The 21,026-nt window shown below is 43.9% G+C and overlaps 1 long non-coding RNA gene across 2 annotated transcripts in view; it reads left to right on the plus strand.

Annotated features, from left to right (window-relative positions):
• Positions 1-4,377: 4,377 nt before the first annotated feature.
• LOC115292880 overlaps positions 4,378-21,026 on the plus strand; it is a 32,559-nt gene continuing 15,910 nt past the window's right edge. Inside the window, exons 1-3 of one of the 2 annotated variants that reach the window (XR_003909196.1) lie at positions 4,378-4,447; positions 9,555-9,642; positions 20,617-20,671. This is a non-coding gene — a long non-coding RNA (uncharacterized LOC115292880). The remainder of the gene's footprint in view (positions 4,448-9,554; positions 9,643-20,616; positions 20,672-21,026) is intronic. The other variant, XR_003909197.1, reaches the window with a different exon arrangement.

A 21,026-nucleotide genomic window follows, 5' to 3' on the forward strand; every position in this document is an offset into this window, starting at 1 on the left:
GGACTGTTCTTAGGAAAGGGTTTAAATGTGGAAACAGAGAACCCTTTGGGACTGATGCTACTGCAGTGGAGATCACAAAGACTGTCCAGAGAATGGGGGAGATTAGGAGGAGACTACATGTTTACTTGGGCAGCAGAGCTATTCCTGAAAACTCAGCTAGTCAATATGTGCCCCCTGAAACTCTTAGAATGACCTGCATCTTTCCCTTTAAGGGAAGTTGATCGACCCCTTCCTGAAACCACCGGGGCTGTACTGAAGAAACATTTATCTGCCAATGGCATACAAGAGAGCCTGGGAGAGAGAGATTTACCTGTGGGACCAAATTAGAGGTTAGAGGGTAAGGTGGTTAGAGTTGAGGGTAGGGTACAGAGAAAAGCGTAAGCTAGGACATGCTACTAAAGGATGGAAGTCTGGGACAACTAGAATATATATTTTAACAAAATCGCCACAAGATTTGTCCATATAATGTAATTTGGGAAGCACTGGACTAGTGCTAGTGTGAGCTGACAGAATGAGGGAAGGGTAGATTTGAAAAGCATAAGAAGGTAACAAGGAGCAGAACTTTGGTATCTTGATATATTTAGAGATAGAGATGACTCAAATGCGACTCCAAGGATACAAATCTGGATTAAAGAAAACAAGTAGTTTCCCAACACTCATTTGCCTACAGATAATTGACGGTCTAATTAAAAGTTGTATCCATTAATTAAAGCACTGTCAGATCACATGTATTGTTTACCTAGTTTGATGTACCCATTAGCATTATTTTTATGCACTCAAGAATAATTAAATTGTCTTCTCCTGCTTGATAAGTCAAACTCTGTTGTGTTTATTCTTATTCATGTCCACTTTCTTCTTTATTATTTAATCTCGATTCTTTCTTCCTTCCTTCCTTCCTTCCTTCCTTCCTTCCTTCCTTTCTTTCTTTCTTTCTTTCTTTCTTTCTTTCTTTCTTTCTTTCTTTCTTTCTTTCTTTCTCTATCTCTTTCCCTCCTTTCCTTCTCTTTCTTTCTTTCAGTAGGGTTTGCACACAGTGCAGAGCCTAATGTGGTGCTTGAAGTTATGATCCTGAAATCAAGACCTGAGATGAGATGAACAGTCAGACTCTTAACCAATTGATCCTCCCAGGTTCCCTGTGGATTTTCTTTTTATGCATTTTTTAAATTTAATTTTGGACATTGCTCATTGTTGGGGCCATCACGAGCAAGATGCCAGCCAGATTTCTCAATGTGCAACCTATTCATTTACAATTAGGCACCATGAGTGTTATACATGTCCTCCCAATAGGAGCCCTTAGGATGTTACTTTAGAGGGTGAGTAAGAATGGTCTGGCACCCTGGGGCTATGAGAGGTAGGGGTAGACTAGCCTTCATGAGTATCTTATTAAGAGCACAGGAATACTAACTTGAGTGACTCTGGGTTCCTTCGTTGGGTGAAAGAATGAAGAAACAAAGGGAAAAGCATCACATCTGTAAGTGGAAAGAGCACCCTCCTGGTATTCCTGTGCCAGCCGTATATCCAGAAGCCGACTGTTTCAGTGATTCATCCAGATGTTTTGACTATATGATACCAGCCTCCCAGATATTTGCAAATATCCTGTACTTGAATATACCTCTGCCATTTTCATCCCATCATTTTCTTTCACCGTGTAGGCACTGCTGCACCCTCTCCACCGTATGCAGAGGGGGAAAGCACCAAGGAACATGATCCACCCATCATCACCTAGCTACTTCTAAATTAGAAATTCTAATTCAGACCAAGGCAAACTGTTGTCTGAATCATTTTTTCCCTGGACAAAAGGAAAGAATACAGTTCATTTCTGTCTGCTACAGCTAGGAGATAATAAAAGTTGCACACATTGCTTTTCATAATTCAGGTGATCTATTCCTCAAGGAAAAGAAGTAACTCGGATGAATTTCAATGCCAAAGATGCTGGTTGGCCTCTCGGGAAACAATCACAAAGTGAATTCAGTGGCCTACAGCTTATTTTGCTGCAACTAATTATGCTTCCCAGACATGATTGTTTCCCATCTCAGGTTCCAAACTTGAAGCCTTCCAGCTAGATCTGGTCTGCAGACATGTTTAGCTTGGACTACCCAGTGTTTTTATAAAATTTCAGCCAAAATTTAAAAATAGGGAAATGATACATTCCTTGTATGACAGCGATCAGCTGGAACTGGCTAGTGAGGACCCCTGGGTACTACAGTCCCCACCATTCCCAATCACTTCCCTGGCTTTGAGGTTAAGAGCCTATGAAATAAGAGAAAGTATATAGAGAGGTATAGATATAGATATAAGGATGTAAATACATTGGTCTCTGCCTCTGGTTCCTGGCACAGAACTCCCAAAACTCTTGTAACTTCCTAAGTCATGGAAGTACTACAAGCATCTTTTACTCTAATATTTGGCCCTTAACCCCAGTCCCTGACACAGAGCTTCTAAATCCCTTGTAATTTCCTGGGTGATAAGAACATCTTATTTTCCCATGAGGTGACTCTTGGCGGGATCCAGAATAGGGGCTGGTCACCAGAAAGATGAAGCCATATAATTAGAAGCTTGGAGCATTTAGCCCTGCCCCCAACTCTGGAGAGTGGGGGGAAGAGGGGTGGAAAAGTGGTTAATGACCCATTGTGTCTACACGATGAAACTTCCATAATAAATGCCAAAGGATGAGATTTGGAGAGGTTCCTGCTTGGTGAACACGTCTACATGCTGGTAGGGTTCCCAGCTGCATGGGGACAGAAGCTTGTGTGATTAGGACCCTTCCAGACCTCACCCTATGTATCCCTCTCTCCATGTAGCTTTCATCTGTATCCTTTAATCATATCCTATATGGTAGAATGAATGGTAAACATGTTTCCCTATATTTTGTGAGCTGTTCTTGAAAATAATTGAATCCAAGGGAAGGGTCATGGGAACCTCTGATTTGCAGCCAGTTGAACAGAAGCTGTGGGTAACCTGAGGACCTACCACTTGGTGATTAACATCTGAAGTAGGGGGCAGGCTCGTGGGCCTAAGCCCTTAACCTGTGCGGTCTGCCTTAACTCCAGTTAGTTTCAGAATTGAGTTGGCTTGTAGGACACCCAGCTGGTCTCATAGAGAATTACTTGGTATCTTCAGGGAAAAAAAAAAAATCCACACCTCTGGTGTCAGAAGTGTGAGTGTGACAATACGTGAGAGTAAAGGAAAAACACAAGAAGTGACTTTTCCTATTCAGCGCTGGTTTTCATTTATTGATCTTTGTACTTGCTGTTATTTTTCTTGAAGTAGAGAATTATTTACCTGGGTTCATGTCTTTATTAAGAGTGACATAGTGGGGCACCTAGATGGCTCACTCGATTTAGTCTCTGACTCTTGACTTTGGCTCAGGTCACGATCCCTAGGTCATAGGATCAAGCCCTATGTCAGGCTCAGCACTGAGCGTGGAGCTTGCTTAAGATTTTCTCTCTCTCCTCTGCCCTTCTTTCTAAAATATATATAAATTTCTATTTATTTCTATATACATATATATAAGAGTGAAAAAGCAAGAGATAGATCATGAGCAAGGAAAATGGGAGTGCACAAGTTTCTTTTTGGACTTCAGGAATGGTCCTGCATATTCAATATGCAAACTGTGTGCGTTGAAAGATAATTTAAGACCCTGGTGACAGTCTGGACCCTGGGGCCAATTGAATGGATGGCTCCTTCCTCTCTCAGGTTTGGAAAGGAGTGCACAGGTTGCCAATGATAAAACCAAAATAGGTTTGCAAGACCCAGATGACATAGTGCACGAAACGTTTCAACAGATACGCACCTTGAACCGGATGAAGCAGAGCAGCTGTTGAGTCGTGTTCTACAGGAAGTGGTATAGTATTTTCATTCCTGCCTTTCGAAAGGAAAAACATATTCTCAGCTCAGACTTCAATCAGGGAATAACTCTTCGTGTCAGAGGCAGCCGAATAAGGATCTCTCCCACCTTCTCACAGACCTATTATTACAGCACGCTAAGTGAGATTACTGCCTTAGTTTCAGTTGTAACAGAGGACCATAGACAAGCAGTTTATAAACAGAAATTTATCTCTTTCAGTTCTGGCGCTAGAAGTTCAATGCAGGGTGTGAGCACAGTCAGGTACTGGTCAGAGCCCTCTTCTGGCTTCCAGACGGCTGACTTCTCATAGTATCCTCAAGTGGCAGAGAGCAGAGAAGGGGAGCAAGCTCCTCCCGACTCCTACAGGGACACTAATCTCACCATGAGGGCTTCACCCTCACGACTTCATCTAATCCTAATTACCTCACAAAGGCCCCACCTCCTAATGCCATCATTTGGGAGGGGGTGGGTGGAGGGTAGATTTCAACAATATAAAGTTTGTGAGCACACAAACCTTTAGTCCCTAACCCTGACCCCGGCCCAGGTTAGAGAGCAGACCTGCAGCACCTTTCAAACAGACAGAAGACAAGCCTACCAGAGGTAATGAGCAGCATAGCAGTCCCAGTTTCCAGAGCATACGTGTGGGTTCCTATTTGTGAAGAAAGCAAGGGAAAGCTCATAAAATTCAAACTTTAAGTGCATGAACAGATTTGAGCCTTAGGATATTGTAGAGTGGAAAAATCCAGACCGTAGCAGAAGAGAGATGATTCCCTCAGCTAAGACCTCTTGCCTGCCCCTTAACACTCAACAATAATTCTTTAGCAGAAGGAACCAAAATCACTACAGATTGTTCTTGGTGGGGTACCTGGCGGAGCAGAAACGACATCCGTCTTTTTTGTTATTTTGAGAAGGAGTGGGGACAGGGCAGTGAAAAATAGCCAGCTTTTTAGTGCTCAGGGAAGAATCTCTTTTCAGGAATTCTTAGGGACAAAGGAAGGTGAGAGGTGTCCATTGCTCTGGGACCCTGGCCCCTTACAGAGTTGTCCTCTAAGGGAGAGGTAGGAAAAGTTTGTAGGCAACAAGATGGATTGAGAAGCCCCAGTTCTTACTCTTTGAGATTCAACACCTTGAGAATCTGTCTTCAGTTGAGAGAGGTCCACTGACACCTGCCATCAGCAAAAGCCTCAAAAAGGAGCTTCCCATGAGGGACTAGAATGTGGAGGATGGTAATGCATGTCCACTGCAGAAAGAGGTGGGAGAGGGTCTGGGGAAGGGTTAGTAGTGGCAAAGCGTACAACTGGGTCAAACACCCAGGAGTAGGGGCAGCCTTAGGAATGATGAGAAGCACATGAAGATTAATTAAAAGACCTGTAATCTTGAATCTATCTTGAGTGGGGCACTACTGGCTTGGGCATCATTGGACCAGTAAGGGTCTCCCTGTCATAGGGGACGAATGTCCCTTAGCTTGTGTGGGATCAGACTCAACAGCCACTTGGTGACTGGCATGTGAAGCAGGAGGCAGGCTCATGGGACTAAGCCCTTAACCTGCGCTGAATTCTCATTGTAACTTCACATGGTAATGACCCTGTGGTACATTTCAGCTCTCTCCCCCACTTTGGTTTGAGTGAGTCCCCGAGGTTCTTAGACAATTCAAGGAGTGGTGTGTCGGTCCTTGAGAGATATGCTGTGCTTCTTGATAACATCAGTAGGGCTGAATCCACTTGAGCTGATCAATTGGGCCATAAGTTACCTGGTCGAGGCAAAACGTAAAGACCAAACGCACATGGTTCTTACCCCATCGCCTAGATTCGGTCTTTCTTTATTAACTCCCTGGCTGTTTTCATGGGACTTGGAGTCAAAGGAAAAGAGATATGTGGATGAGGGGGACCCTACTGTACCCTTGTAGATGTGACTCTGCAGATGAAGCAGGTGATTAGACCTGCCTTGCTAATTTCTGCTTTAATTAAGTCATTTCCATCTAGATATACCGCGTGGTTCACTTGCTCCTGTGCATGAGATGGGGATGGGGAGGAGGCTGAAGGTGAGTGGAGATGGTAAAGAAATCTGTTTACCATCCCTGAGGCCACTTGGCTGCCAGAGGGTGGTGACAATTACTGCCAGTGGGTACATTGCTTGCACCTACTCAAGGCCAGCCCAGAGTAAGGCTGTTGTGTGGGTGGGCAGGTGCTAGCCCCATGGAAATGGGCTTCAAGGCACAGAAGCCAACACAGGAGTGGAGACTGACTCCTCTCAACCCTCAACCATAAACTGTGGGAGCTCTGGGCTTGGGAAACACACCCGCCGGTCAGAAGCACCTGGGGACGTTTCAGCATGTTCCAAGGTATAAGAATCAAGTTAGCACATACCAGCACAGCTTGAAATGGTAGGTAATAAGCATTAATCTCCCTAATAAATTCATTAGTCAGCTGTATGGTCTTGAAGGAGGTTTGTACTCTCAAATCATAAATTAAGTCCTGGTTAGGCACTAAGCTTCTCCGGCTTTGCTCTGCGAATCTCCCAGCAGCTCTCATGGGATCCAAAGTTATTTGAACCTTCCCTAGGACCTGCTTTCCTTTGCCGAATTGCACTGATACAAGGCTTTACGGAATATCTTTATGGTATCATTTTTTTTAAAAAAAAGTAATGCCTAATCTAACTTCTATGGGCATATTTATTGGACTAAAGAGTGACAACATAAACAGTTATTCAGGATTCTGTTTCTGACAAATATTCCCCAGATCATCTTGGTAGGGAGTTTAGAAGAGATATCCATCACTTACATGATAGTGGTTCAGGTGGGCTTTCTCCATGCTTAGGGCGGCAGCTTCTTGGTCCATAAAGCAAGCCCGCTGGCCAGTTGTCTTTCTCTCTGGCTGTTCCAACCCATATGCCCAGGGTGTAGAGCGATATCTCCCTTATAGGGTATTTTTCAATAGGATATTTTTTAAAGTAAATTCTACCCCTAGCGTGGGACTCAAACTCACGAGCTCAAGATCGAGAGTCCATTGCTGTAAGGACTGAGCCAGCCAGGCACCCTATAGGGTATTTTTAAGTTTAAGTATACATTACCTAGGCAACAATTCGCATTCCCTGTATATAGAGCGCTCTGGACTAGCAAACCTTAGAGAGACACCAGGACGCCTGGCAAAGTGACTTTTCTGCCAAGTACTCCTCTCCCTCAACCCCTCGTCTTTTCCTTCCCCTCTGCCTTGAGCTGCCTGCCTGAGAAAATCTGACTTTTGATCCCTTATTCTCTCTCTACTTCACTCTGAATCACTGCATATATGTTCAGAATGCCCATCTCTCTTAATTCTCCTTTATCTCAACTACTAACCCTTATCCCTTCAAACTCTGCCATCAACTCTGCTATTTACTGAAACCTTGTACTGTATCATCCCCTCTTGTACTTCCCTCTTTCCTTGGCATCCAGTAGATACAGGTCTTCTGCATAACAGAAGTTGGTTTGAATGTATTTCAGAATGTAAATCCTCCAGGCCACTGATACCCACCACAAATGAGCAAATGGGAACAAAGGCAAAGTGCTGAGCGTCTCTGTGCCTGGAGACAGGGAGGTAAACAAAACAAAATATATCCCTACCTCCCAAAGCTTGCATCCTGGTGGTACAACCTACTGGTTTGTTTAACTGGTGACTGATGCCAAAACATGGGGATTTTTACTGAAGTTTCTAGAGAGTAGACACAGCAAGAGTTTGTGCTTATAAACATACATTTTATTTAAAAAAATTTTTTAATGTTTTTTTTATTTAGTTTTGAGAGACAGAGAGAGACAGCGTAAGCAGGGGAGGGTCAGAGAGAGAGGGAGGCACAGAATCTGAAGCAGGCTCCAGGCTCTGAGCTAGCTGTCAGCACAGAGCCTGACGCGGGGCTCGAACCCATAAAACGTGAGATCATGACCTGAGCTGAAGCCAGATGCTTAACCGAATAAGCCACCCAGACGCCCCAAACATACATTTTAAAAAACTAAGGTAGAAATGTTTTTTTTTCCCCCACCATGTTTTGATGTATCCCTGAGGAGAACACAAGTGCAGGTATTCTACTGAGAAGGTGATTGTCAACAATAGGAAAATCAACAAATGTTTAGATCAATAATGGTTTCCTGCTGATGGATTTGGCCTTCCAATAAATTTTTTTAAGATTATTTATTTTTGAGAGAGAGAGAGAGAGAGAGAGAGAGAGAGAGCATGTGTGAGTGAGCACAAGCGGGGAGGGGCAGAGAGAAAGGAAGAGAGAGAGTGTGCTTTCGGCACAGAGCCAGATGTGGGGCTTGAACCCACGAACCATGAGATCATGACCTGAGCTTAAATCAAGAGTCAGATGCTTAACCAACAGGCCACCCAGGCTCTGCTCCAATAAATTATTTTTTAAACTACTCTCTATGCCCAATGTGGGGCTCAAATTCACGACTCTGAGATCATATTCTACTGACTGCGCCAGTCAGGTACAATGAGTTTGTAATAAAAACCAAGTTCCTTTGCATCTCTTATTTTACACAGATAAATACATTTATCTATGCACTTATTCACCTAAAAATTTTTCCACATTATGAATGCAAAATATGTTTTTAAGGCCAGACGACAGAGGAGAGTGTGGGTATACGTTCAGTCCTTTAGTCTGCTAGTTGCATGAACTCAGAGGTGATAGTCAAATGTTTTAGCCAAATACTTACAGCCAGGCCCTGACCATTCGGAACAAGTATGGCCTTAGCAGCATATACCAGCAGAATGTAAGTCCCTGAGTGACCCCAGAAAACTGTCTCCTTTCAACTAAAGGGGCATAAGTGAAATTAAATAGGCACATATTAGTAGTGTGCAAACATGAGCCCCAAACTGTTTTTTGTATGTTGACTTTTAGCCAACCCAGCATTACTGAAAATTAGAAAGAGTGTGCATTCTCTGGTTGCCACAGGCTTCCCCATTCTGTACTGATTTCATAATTGCTTTGCATGGATTTATACCCAGCCATGATACCCGCCTGGGTCGTGAAGGCCTCTGAGTTTGCAGGCCCTGAAATGGAATCTTTCCTAGGTCCTCCATTCAGTATCTCTGGTTCTAGTTCTTTCTCACTGCCTGCTTAGTGCTGTGCACTTTCAGATGCCTCTTAAGCCTCACCCTCTATCCTCCCAACGATTTGGGTTCTGAGTTAGTTCAATTTTATTGGTGAGAGAGGCAGTGACACATTTTTAAACGTATTTGAAATGCAAAACCTAGACAGTGAAAGCAAGCACAGAAACTTCTGCCCCTTCCTCACCCATCCAGAGAACTTTAACTTTCTCATGACTGGTTAGATAGGGCTATTTCTGGTTGGCTGCGCCCTGTGTCGGTCTCGGACAGGAGGCAGGCTTCGACTGCATTGTGGGATCTGAATGAATTACTGGTCTGGTTTGGCTCACTTCTTCCGGTACAGTTTTGTGGGCTGGGGATGAAAAGAGAAATGGGAAGATTTTCAGTCTCCTACCATTTAGAACCCTGTTGTCACTGAGGCCTGACCTACCAAACTGAGGCAGCCCAAGGTCATCCTCAAACTTTAAAAATGCTTCTCAGCATGTGTTCTCTGAGCCACCAGAAGGGTATATTAAGATGCAGATTCCTATCAAAGCTCTGCCCCCATCCCTATGCCTCACCTCAGAGCTGGCCTGCAGCTTTGGTGGATGATTCCCTGCACTAATCTCTCCATTCTTCTGCCCCAGGGCTTTCTCTGGCTTCAGAGAAGAATGTAAGTGCCAGGGAATTCTTGCTCAGTAAGACACTCCTCAACCAGGAAGGAAAAGGCATCAGGTAGGTACTCCAGCTTCTCACCCTTAAGGTGGGAATTCTAAAGTATGTTCTTCACGATCCTTTTGAGGGTCCCCGGGAAGACCGAGCCCTGGCCACCCAAGGCAACAACTAGCTCATTAATGCACAGTTTTCCTCCTTCGCCTTCTTGCTTACTTGTTTCTGCCTCTGGAACCGTCAGTCCAATAAACTGCCTACAACTAGGGCTCCCTTTGCGGAACTCAGGTTAAGGAGCCTCACCAGACAAGATGTGGGAGTGAAATCATGGGTCAGAGACGTTGGAGCCAACTGCTGGGTGCACATCCAGGCTCCACTACTAAGTAGATAATAACTAGTTGACTAGATATCAACCACTCTGAACCTCAGTTTCCTCATCTGTAAAAGACGAACAATAGCAGTTACCTCACACAGTTGTTGCCGGGATTAAATCAGTTCATACAAGTAAAGTGCTTATAATAGTGCCTGGCACAGGTAAGTGTATAATAAGTGCTTGCTATTATTATTATCTAATAAATCAAAGTTTCTTGGGTGGGGCCCAGAAACATGCTTTTTAAATAAGCTCACCAAGTGCTTCTCATGCACCATAAAATTTGAGAACCGCTGAACTAGAGACACACCCCTCGGCATTCCTGTTCACAAAGAAGACATTTGAGGAAGCCTGTTCTACCCCAGCAGATAAGCAGCCAAACATCTTTTGTACAGGAATCCTCGAGAAACAATAAAAAGCGGCAGGGGCGCCTGGGCGGCTCAGTTAGTTAAGCATCTGACTTCGGCTCATGTCAGGATCTCACGGCTCATGAGTTTGAACCCCATGTTGGACTCCGTGCTGACAGCTCAGAGCCTGGAGCCTGCTTCAGATTCTGTCTCCTCCTCTCTCTCTGTCCCTCCTCTGTTCATGCTCTGTCTCTCTCTCAAAAATAAAAAAAACATTAAAAAAAAAAAAGTGGTGTCACTGTTGAAAGCTCTAGAGAAAACGACAGGTGATTCCATGCTTGCAGGCTTACCAGGACGCTGCATTCATTCCTTTTTCATCCCGTGGTTTTAGCCATATTCCCATTGGCCATTAGGTAAAATAAGCCCTAAAACACATTAGTCCTTTCAAACCACAGATAGCGGTTCCCAAAGTATGGTCAGGCAGCAGCAGCAGCATCACAAGCGAGCTTACTAGAAATGCAATTGTCAGGACACCTGGAAGGCTCAGCGCTTAGGCATCCAACTTCAGCTCAAGTCACCATCTCATGGTTCATGAGTTCGAGCCCTGCATTGGGATCTGTATGGACAGCACGCAGCTCGCTCGGGATTCTTTCTTTCTCTCCCTCTCTCTCTAGCCTTTCCCTCTCTTTCAGCATGAATAAATAAACTTAAGACAAAATGCAGTTCTCAGGTTCCAACCCCAGACCTACTGAATTTTACACTCCAGGGGTGGGCCTGGCAATCTGTGATTTCATACCACACGTGATTCTCTTGCAGGCTAAAATTGGAGAACCACTGTCTTACATAAAGAGAATTCTTGAAGACCTCTCTCCTTTTGTTGCCAGTGAGTTACAAAAGGCAGAATTTTTTCAGAAGTGTTTCTTTCAATCAGATACTAGCAAATGCGGTCTTTAAAAAAAATGAAATTTTGGGGCGCCTGGCCGGCTCAGGCGGAAGAGCATGTGACTCTTGATCTTGGGGTTGTGAGTTCGAGCCCCACGTTGGGTGTAGAGATTACTTAAATAAATAGAACCCTTAAAAAAATGAAATCTCAACTCCGCTTAGTAATTTAATCCTGCTTAGTAAGAACTGTGACTAATGGGGCCCAAAGGTAAAGCGTCCAAGGGTTATGCAGTCAGCTTTGTAGGAACACTCCTGAGTTTTGCAATACTAGGAATATTAGAAAAATGTAATTGTTTATTCATAATAAGTGCTAAATATTTTTTACATCTGGCTGGGGAAAGGGATGTCACAGGTGACATTCTGATGTTTGGGCCCTCGGATCCAGAAACAGTATAGAACAACAACAACAAAAAAAATGGAAGAAACAGAGTAACTTAGGATACTTTTTGTTCACAATCAAGAGAAAAAATAACCTTAAAAAGGCAGGAAAGGACTGAAATGAGTGTTCGCTTTACTTAAATTGATTCTCCTTCTGGTACCCACTGGGACTTAACAAATACAGGTTAATTTCACCTCTTTTTATCCATCTCTGACTTTTGGGCCCATTTTCTGACTCATAAGTAAAAGAATTGCATGGGGATGGGGAACTTATTTTTTTCAGGTTATTTCTGGGACATTTTAGAAGAGCTCTACTGTTTGAGTATTATCTCATTTAATCCTCTGTTATATCTATGATACATCATTACTCTCATTTTACAGATGAAGAAACTGAGGCACTGAAAAGTTAAATGACTTGTCTGAGGTCACATATAATGAGGAGGATTCAAATCCAGGGAGCCTCAGTTCTTCATCTGCTGCTGCTAAATAGTGAAACACAAGAGAGCGATTATTAACAAACAATTTCTTTCAATAGCAGAAATAATTAGAACATGTATAAAATACTAGGAAAGATTTGAAGTCTTTTTTTAAATTTCCGTCATTTTAGGTTTATAGAAAATTTGCAAAACTACAGAAAGTCCCAGATACCCTCCACTGGGCTTCTTCCAATGTAAACATCTAACCTCAACACGTTCAATAAAAACAAGAAATTAATGCTATTAACTCAGCTACAGACTTTATTCCAATTTTACCAGTTTTACATGAAATGTCTTTTTCTATTCCGAGATCTAATCCTGAATGCTGTGTTATATTTAGCTCTCCTGCCTCCCCAGGTCCCTCCAATTCAAGAGAGTTTCTCGATCTTTCCTTGATGTCTGTAATCTTGACAATTTTAAAGAAGACTGGACAAATGTCTTGTAGAGTGCCTCTCAATTTGGGTTGGTCTAACAGGTTTTTGCAGGACGAGACTGGGGAACTGAGTCTGGAGGAAGAAAACCAGAATACGAAGTGCCCTCCTCATCTTATTATATTAGGGACAGTGTGATATCAGTATGACATGTCACCGGTGATCTTAACCTTGGTCACCTGGTTAAGGGGGTGGGGCTGGGCTTTGTCAGTGTAAAGGCACCATCCCCCCTTTCCATACTCTATTCATTGCAAGTTTTGTTGTTGTTGTCTATTTGTTTGTTTAAAATTTTTTTAAGTTTATTTATTCATTTAGAGAGAGACAGAGAGAGTGGGCAGAGGAGGAGGAGAGAGAGGGGGAGAGATAGAATCCCAAGCAGGCTTCATACTGTCATAGTGGGGCCCTGGGCTCAAACTCACAAAACGTGAGACCGTGACCTGAGCCCAAACCAAGAGACAGATGCTTAACCAACTGAACCACCAGGCGCCTAGAAGTGAGTCACTGTTAAGTACAGCCCACACTCGAGGAGAGAGGAATGAAGTTTCACTTTCTGCAGTGGGGAGTCTCTACATTTATTAATTGTAATTCTTCTGCATAGAAGATCGGTCCCTTCTCCCTCATTTACTTATTTATTTAATCATTTATTTATACCTATCTGTACTCAAGGATATTTCTTTTATTACTCGTATTATAATCTAATATCATCATTATTTATTTTCTTGCTAAAATTGGTCCAGCTTTGGCCACTGGGAGCAGTTTCAGGCTGGTCCCCTGTGTCCTTTTGAGATGTTCTATGCCTTTCTGTGTGAGTGGTGGGGGGAAAGAATTCGTTCATTTATGAAACCATAAGATGCTCATTTTCCCTGTCTCAGCCCTTTCTCTGAGCAGCCTCGGCTCTTTTTTTGGACAATGGCCCACGTCCGGTTCTGTGCTGACAGCTCAGAGCCTGGAGCCTGCTTCAGATTCTGTGTCTCCCTCTCTCTCTGACCCTCCCCTGCTCGCGCTGTCTCTCTCTGTCTCTCAAAAATAAATAAAAAACATTTTAAAAAATTAAAAAAATAAAATAGATGTTAAAGTAAATAAAATACATATGTATATATTAAGTATATATTAAGATACACATCTTAAAATAAACATAAATTTAACTGCTATCTTCTACTCTAGCCCAACATGGTAAAGCACATTCTAGCCTTCTACTTCTTTCTCTGACAGTACTTACTTCTTTGACCAATCCTGGTATAACTGCTAATCCACAGCCCTGCAAGAAACAAATTTACCAACGGGAGTAAGGTGTTTATGCAGAATTCTTGTGCCTTTAGTCTTACAGTACCCAAAGCACCATCTTCAGAAGCTCCTTTTAAGGTTGCTCAGCTCCTTTTCCCTTCCTTCTTAGGTGCGGTTATAGCTTAGATTTGTGATACAATTAAATTCATTTATCACAGTCAGCCTTCCATTCTGGGATGTAATAGATTTTTATAGTCCACTTACACAAGGGTTTATTGAATATTAGGATTCCTAGAAGCCATATGATGCTTTGTATGTTGTTAGCTAGCGTATTTTAGCATATGGATATAAGGCTCTCCATATCATTGTCCAAATGGAGAAAAATATCCACAAATACAGGAAAGCAAGGATAAACTAAGTCACCAGGGAATCGTTTGCCTGGCAATAACCATGGTCAAAATTTTAGGATGCTTTTAGACTCTTTTAGATAATAAATGACAAGGGCATTCTGCAACTCACATTGTTTTGAACTTGCATTTTTCTCTTAGTAGATCATGAACGTAAGAGAGTGTTTTGATGTGTAGCCACACAAATTGAAAGAAAAAACCTTTTTTCCCCCTTTCTCCAGGAATTTCAGATTAGTAATTAGAGATGCCGGCAAATGCTAATATGTCCCTCCCAATAAACAACTCAGGCTCCTCCTGGCAACGGGAACTGATTAATACAATGTGTGCAAACATTAATTGATGGTGTGAATTAAGAATAGAATCCCTGTTTTAAAGATGTCATACACGCAGTGTAATCAAGAAAAGCATTTAACCAGATTTGTTCATGAATTCCATTGTGTGCTGTTGAATAGCTAATTTATAATTGCATTAGTCTGTAAAATAATCCATTAATAAAATCGGAAGTAAAATTGGGCATAGATTCATTATCTCAGTTGCGGAGGCTCACTAAAGAACATTTCCCCTACAAATGAGGTGCAGACCTCATTATCATGTTCAGCAGAATGGGGAGCACATCTCTGTCCTTTATTCTTCCTGAGCTGAGTAATGTTCCAGCAACGCAACTAATTCATTAAAGTTAGTGGAAAACTCGAGGGCCTGCCTAATCTTCTTTGGTGTTAATTAGTGTTGTCATTGGCTTGAAAATGTTTCATAACTTACTGAATTGAAAAATCAATTGCTTACCAGCTTTGTAAAGGTAACTGCATTTTCTGCTAGTAGCTCTTAGCCTTTGTGGAGAAAAACTGGGCCCTTGGGTCATATTTGCTTTTCAGAACCTTTGCTTTCCCACTGTTGTTTGGACTCATGGAAAGTCAGAGTAAAATACCCAGAGAATCCATCCAGGGACTATTGTTAAGATTAGATTCAGAGAAATCTAGAAAATCCACAACTAGACGGGAAAGGAGTGAAGAGTTTGAAGTGAAGTATTCAGCCAACCAACCAACCAAGCAGTGTTGATTCAGGACTGACGGTGTGCTAGGCACTGTAAATATAGGGGTAAAGATCTGGGCTGTCATGGCTGCACTCTACCACTTCCAGCTCTAAGAAAAAAGGGGGGAAGGGAAGAGGGAGGGGAGGATTGGAGGAGCTGGCCGTGCATGCACTCCAGCCCTGCGGGGACTGAGGACCCAGTGCCGGGAGCCCAGGCTCATGGGAGCAGCCACAGCGGGCCTAGAATGAGGCAGGCAGTGCTGACCATATGACCCTCCACCCTTCTGGAACAAGCCCCATGCCCTCGCTCGGTACCTTTGTCTGCCCCTGAGGTCCTGGTGGAGAGGCCGAGTGTCAACTCCCCAGGAGGTGATCATCTGCCCGCATTGTCTCCCAAAAGATGATCAAAATGTTCCTGGGGACAAGACACCAGATAGATGAGAGCCACAAATTCTCACTGGCGATGGCGAAGGAGGACACAGCCTGGTTGTCTGGCCTCACTGCCACCCCCAAGAGCTGGGCGACTGCCACTAGACCTACAGACAGCCTTCTGCTCCGTGTGACACACACCTCCGAAGGTGTGTCAGCCTCATCCAGAAGAAAACTGAGCTTCTAGTAACGGAACGAGTCAACTCCCAGTCACTTCTAGACAACTTGCTGACAAGTCCTCCTGTATGTGGTTTGCAAAGAAGCAGCTTCTCATGACTGTGCTATTTATACACAGAGGCAGAGAGACAACACAGGGCAAGTAGAACAGCCCCCGCTAACTGAGCTGCCCTTCACCTTCTATCCGGTAGAAGGATGCACACGGCAGGGAACAGTCTGACGTTATGCCACATTCTAAGCAAAAGTGCTTTAGGGTGCGTTGCAGCTCACCCATGACTTGTGAAAAATAGCAGTTGGCTCCAATTACAGTGCAAAATAATCAGAAGGACTGCCTTCCAAGATATGTTCCCTATGCTTTGTGCATTGGTGTAAACACAGTCTTTTGTTTCTCACAACTGAGGCCTCTTAACATAGGGAGAGGCATTGAGGACCAGGATGCAGGATGGAACGCAAGCCGAGAAGCATTCCCATGTGCAAAAGGAAGACCTTGCTTTCGTCACAACAGTCCAGACCCACCCCCACACCCCACCGCCCAGTACCTCTTCAATTCGGCCTCCCAAGCAACCAGAGTATCCTCAAGGCAGTAGTGTGCTTTAATGAGCAGATACCATCTTATACCTGATGTTGGGTTTGGCGCCATGTCAAAGACTCATCTACAGACTTCCAAATGTAGTCACCATTCTAAGGCGGGAGCCATTTTGTTTATTGGTTGAAAAGCAGTTTCCTGAGGGCAAGGAAAGCCAGACTTTTACTTACGCCCCCTCCCTTCAGTTGGCCCATCCCTCATCAATTCAAGCTGAAGCAACAATTTGCTCTGCTGCGTTTTAATCTCATTTCCAACACTCCACCCAACGCGTCACTAATCCTCAGTGTCACCTACATCAGCAATAAGGTACAAAGGTTTTCTCAAACAGGCAGTTTTAGACCGGATACTATCCTAAACCCGGAGGCCTAAGTGTAGTTCAAGGGTGATGAAGGAGAGAAAACCAAATCTCAAATGGACCTTCTTTGACCCTAGAGGTTGCAATGGAAACCAAGGTGATTTTAATGGAGTTTTGCCTGCAAGAAGAAACTCTGGAAAATAACCCACTTGTCCTGGTTACTGATCCTTTGTCTCCCTTTACCTTTTCCTCCCGTATCTTCCTTGATAGCAAACAGTGAGAACTTGCAGGTTTTGAATTGTACTCTTAGGATACGCTTCCAGGTGTGGTTCACTTTGCCTGCCTGGAGGTCTCTCTGGAGAGCACCGATTATAATTAGAACACTTGCTCAGAGTTCATGGAGAAACACCATTTGATCCTGTAGGGTCATGAAGGACTCAGTGTAAAAGTACAGTAACAATGTTAAAACTTCAAGCAAAATTTCCCCCAGTCCCCATAACTCCCTTATGTTTTTAAAACCTCTTTTGCTTTTTCCGTTGAACAGCTTCAGAGAATGAAGCCCTTGGCCTTATGTCCATCATCAAGGAACAGGAATGTATGTTTCTGGTCCGATTCCCTTCTTCTTGACTTCTTGGGTGCTTTCTGGCAGGAATGGGGAAGGGCTTTCTTTTTGGGGAAAAGAAACCAAGGCTGTTCACAACCAGATCTAAAGAGTTAAAGGATCTGACCCACAAAGGGCAGGAGCTATTGCCAGAACAAGAGCTAAAGAGGAGAGTAGCGAGTGAGGGGTACAAGATGTCACAGTCCCTTTGTTTTGATCAGTTAAGGAAGCACGGGCTGCCAACACCAGGGACAGATAAAGACTGATCCTGCCTGGCCACCCTCCCTGCCCCGCTCCCACCGCCAGCCCAGGAATTTATTTTTCCTCCCACAGCAGCCCAATACACACTGTATCATATCTGACTGAGTCAGTAGAAACTAGCTTTCGAGATTTCCAAAAGCCACATTCAAGGTTAAAGTCTTGAACCCTCCAGCAGCTGAATGGGTATTGGAGATCCCCATCCATCAGAAATGCTGGGGACCTGTCAGGGGTAGGGCTGGCTTTCCACCCTTTTCCATAAAACAATTTCAAGACAGAAATCCAAAATGCTCTGCCCCGTCACTCAGCACCTTGCTCCTGGCCAACACATCATGTACCAGACTTCTTGGGCTCTACATGATTATTGCTATTTCCATCCCCCACAGAAGGAAGGTGGGGTCCTGAGTTCCAGTGTTTTCCAAAACACCGTTTGGGCAGTGGTACTATGCATGGCCCTGAGTTAGCTACAGACTCGACTGATGACCTTCCACTGCCAGCCAACATCCAGCGTCACCGGACACCTGCAACCCTTATTCGGCGTCTGAGGACTAACCCCAAATGCAGAATCGTATAGAAAGTTAGGCCTGGGGCCATTTTTGAGCATAAGCAAGCTGCCTTCCCATGGATCACTGAGTAAACAAGCTCAGAGCAATTAAGTGACTGGGTGGACCAGCTTCACAAAGCTGTTGACAGTGCCAGGCCGCGACCCCGGATTTCCTGACCTCTGGACCAGAGAGCTGAATTACCTTTGGTTTACTTAAGGAGACACTCAGTTTGGTGCTAACCAACAGTACACCTCTGTCTGGCTGTGTTCTTGCTCCCCAGAGGCCCCCTGGCTTTTCTTCATCCTGCTATTTCCTAATCTTCCTTCAAAATTCAGCTCCTTAAGTCTCCTCTGGCCCCAAGTATGAGAGAGGGAACCCTCTAGGCAGCCCCCTGTACTCCCTACATGCACTACACCCACAACATTGCCCCCCACCCCCACCAACTAACATGTAAATTCCTTGAGGGTGAAGATAATGACCGCTTTGATTTGTACAAAAACAACGCCCAATACAATGTCTGATGCATGTTGGTGGCTTGGTCCTGTCTGACAAATGACATTATGAGCAATATTATCCTCAGTGCATGACACACCCCAGGTATGTAGCGATGATAAGCTTTACTTCTGGAATCTATTAGCCCACATCAATGGCAATGACAGTAAATTATTTAAAAGACAGATAAAAACACACGAGTGTGTTAAGCAAGGTCCTGGTGTTGTAAAACCCATGTTTCCAGATGAGAATGGGGAAAGGGGACATCAACAGAGGAGCTGAGATTGTATAACGATTTAGTAGCCAGACCTGATTTCAAGTGCCCGATAAGGAACCCATGCTCTTGTCACTAAATTTCCTGCCTCACTGTCACTCAGACAAGAAAGGCTTTCTCAGTAGAGTCGGTCCCTTAGAAAGACGAGTGTGGGTGTCCCCCGTCCTGTACACAATGTCTCCCATTATCTCAGCTGGCCTAGGTTAACATTAACCAAATAGCTAAGACCTCTTAGGTTCTTATCTCTGGCAACATCAGCTTGGGAGGCAGAAATGGGCCCAAAGACCTCGTGGATGGGAGGCCTGTGACTCACGGTGTGCCTATTACAACTATGTCAGGCGCTGGATGGAATAGAAGGAGGCTGATCTGACTCAGCTCAGAGGGACCTGCTGGCTTCCCGCAGCCCTCGGCCTCTTCACTGAGATTAACTCAACCCGGCAACCGGAAAAGAAATGTTGTCTAGATTGTTGTTAATAATAAGCAAGCATTCATTACAACTTATTAATTATTTAGTAGTTAATATTAATAGTAGTTATTATTCACTTCTAGTATCTATTTCTACACCAGATTTAAGGCGGAGATGGAGAATAAGGCTCAGAAAGAATAGAGGGGAGGAGCTCTGGGAATGGACAGGTACCCTTGCTTGTTCTTGTCAATTCTGCAGCCTGGAGGCCTAAAGCCTGGGAGGCCACCAAGTGCCAGAGCCTCCTGCCGGCCACACGCTGCAGTGACATCACTGATCATCCCTTGAAGATCCAATCCCGAGACAGTCATTAGAATTACAGGGCTTGGAGGAACAGGAGCACCGGGGACCATGGAATGGAGATGTGATGTGCTTACAAAGCTCGCCCCACTTCTTACAGCCAGAGCCTGACATGGACAGGGCCAGCCGCGCCTAGGGTCTCTAAAACCACAAACTGTTAATGGAAAGTGTGCGTCTGCCTGTATCCTGCTGAGTGCTTTTTGGAGAATCAGGATGGCTGTTAAGAAGCCGCTTAAAGGTTTAGAACCTGTCCTAAAAATGTATGAAGTCCTCACACCCTACTTTGCTTTTTCCAAATAAAATGTCCTGTTTTATTAACAAGCAAAAGATGATAAAAAGCTAACTCATGTGGTAATAACTTGTGTAGGAATATCAACCATCCGAAGTATATGTGGGAGCTGGGAAGTGAGCAGAAAAAATTCTAGGCATTGTGGTCGAACACAAGAAACTTTGTTAATCTCTTACCCAGAGTTAAGTAACTCTAAAAAGCTTCATTATATGGTTTTCCAGCGCCAACGAGATCAGAAGGGAATTAACAAAGAAAATGTTAGTATTATTGGAGTTAAGCATCCTGCCACAGGGGGAAAAAACGGAGTGATGACAAAAAAAAAACCCTCTAAGAATCCAGCCCCACAACCAGAGGACAGCCCTACACCACTCCCTAGCCCTTGAGTGGGAGTGGACCTGGATCATTGTAGGATCTAAAGTGTCTACAACTTAAGGGACTTTCTTGAAGAAAAAGAATACAAATACGTAATGCACAAGTAGGTTTAAAAGTGAGTATTTATTTCAGATAGGAGAATACACACCAAATTTCTAGACTTCTGCAGATTGAAAAAAGGGGTTTTCCGAGATTTCTTGGCAACTGACCAGAAATATTTGCATGCAAATATTTCCTTATTACAATCTTGCCTCCCTCCCCACTTCAAACATGCTCAGCTGAAGCTCGCACTCCTAGGCCTGTGATAATGCAGGGTCCTGGCATTTATGTTATTTCATTACCTTCCCTCTACCAGAGAGAACATGAGTTCCTTTCTCCTCAGATGGATGACCCTGAAACCCACCGAAAAGGTAAATTCATACACAGCTTACCTTGTTTAAAAAAAAGTCTGAGGAGCGCCTGGGTGGCTCAGTCAATTGAACATCTTACTTCAGCTCAGGTGATGGTCTCATGGTTCATGGGTTCGAGCCCCACGTCAGGCTCTATGCTAACAGCTCAGAGCCTGGAGCTGGCTTCAGAGTCTATGCCTGCTTCTCTCTCTGCTTCTCCTCTGCTCGTGCTCTGTCTCTCTCTGTCTCTCAAAAATGAATAGACATTTAAAAGAATTTTTTTAAGTCTTAGACATACACATTTTTTTAAAAGAAGAGTCTTTTATTTATTTTTAATGTTTATTGGGGGGGGACAGAGACCAAGAGTGAGTAGGGG

Source organism: Suricata suricatta, chromosome 5 (assembly GCF_006229205.1).
Source record: "Suricata suricatta isolate VVHF042 chromosome 5, meerkat_22Aug2017_6uvM2_HiC, whole genome shotgun sequence".
NCBI lineage: Eukaryota > Metazoa > Chordata > Mammalia > Carnivora > Herpestidae > Suricata > Suricata suricatta.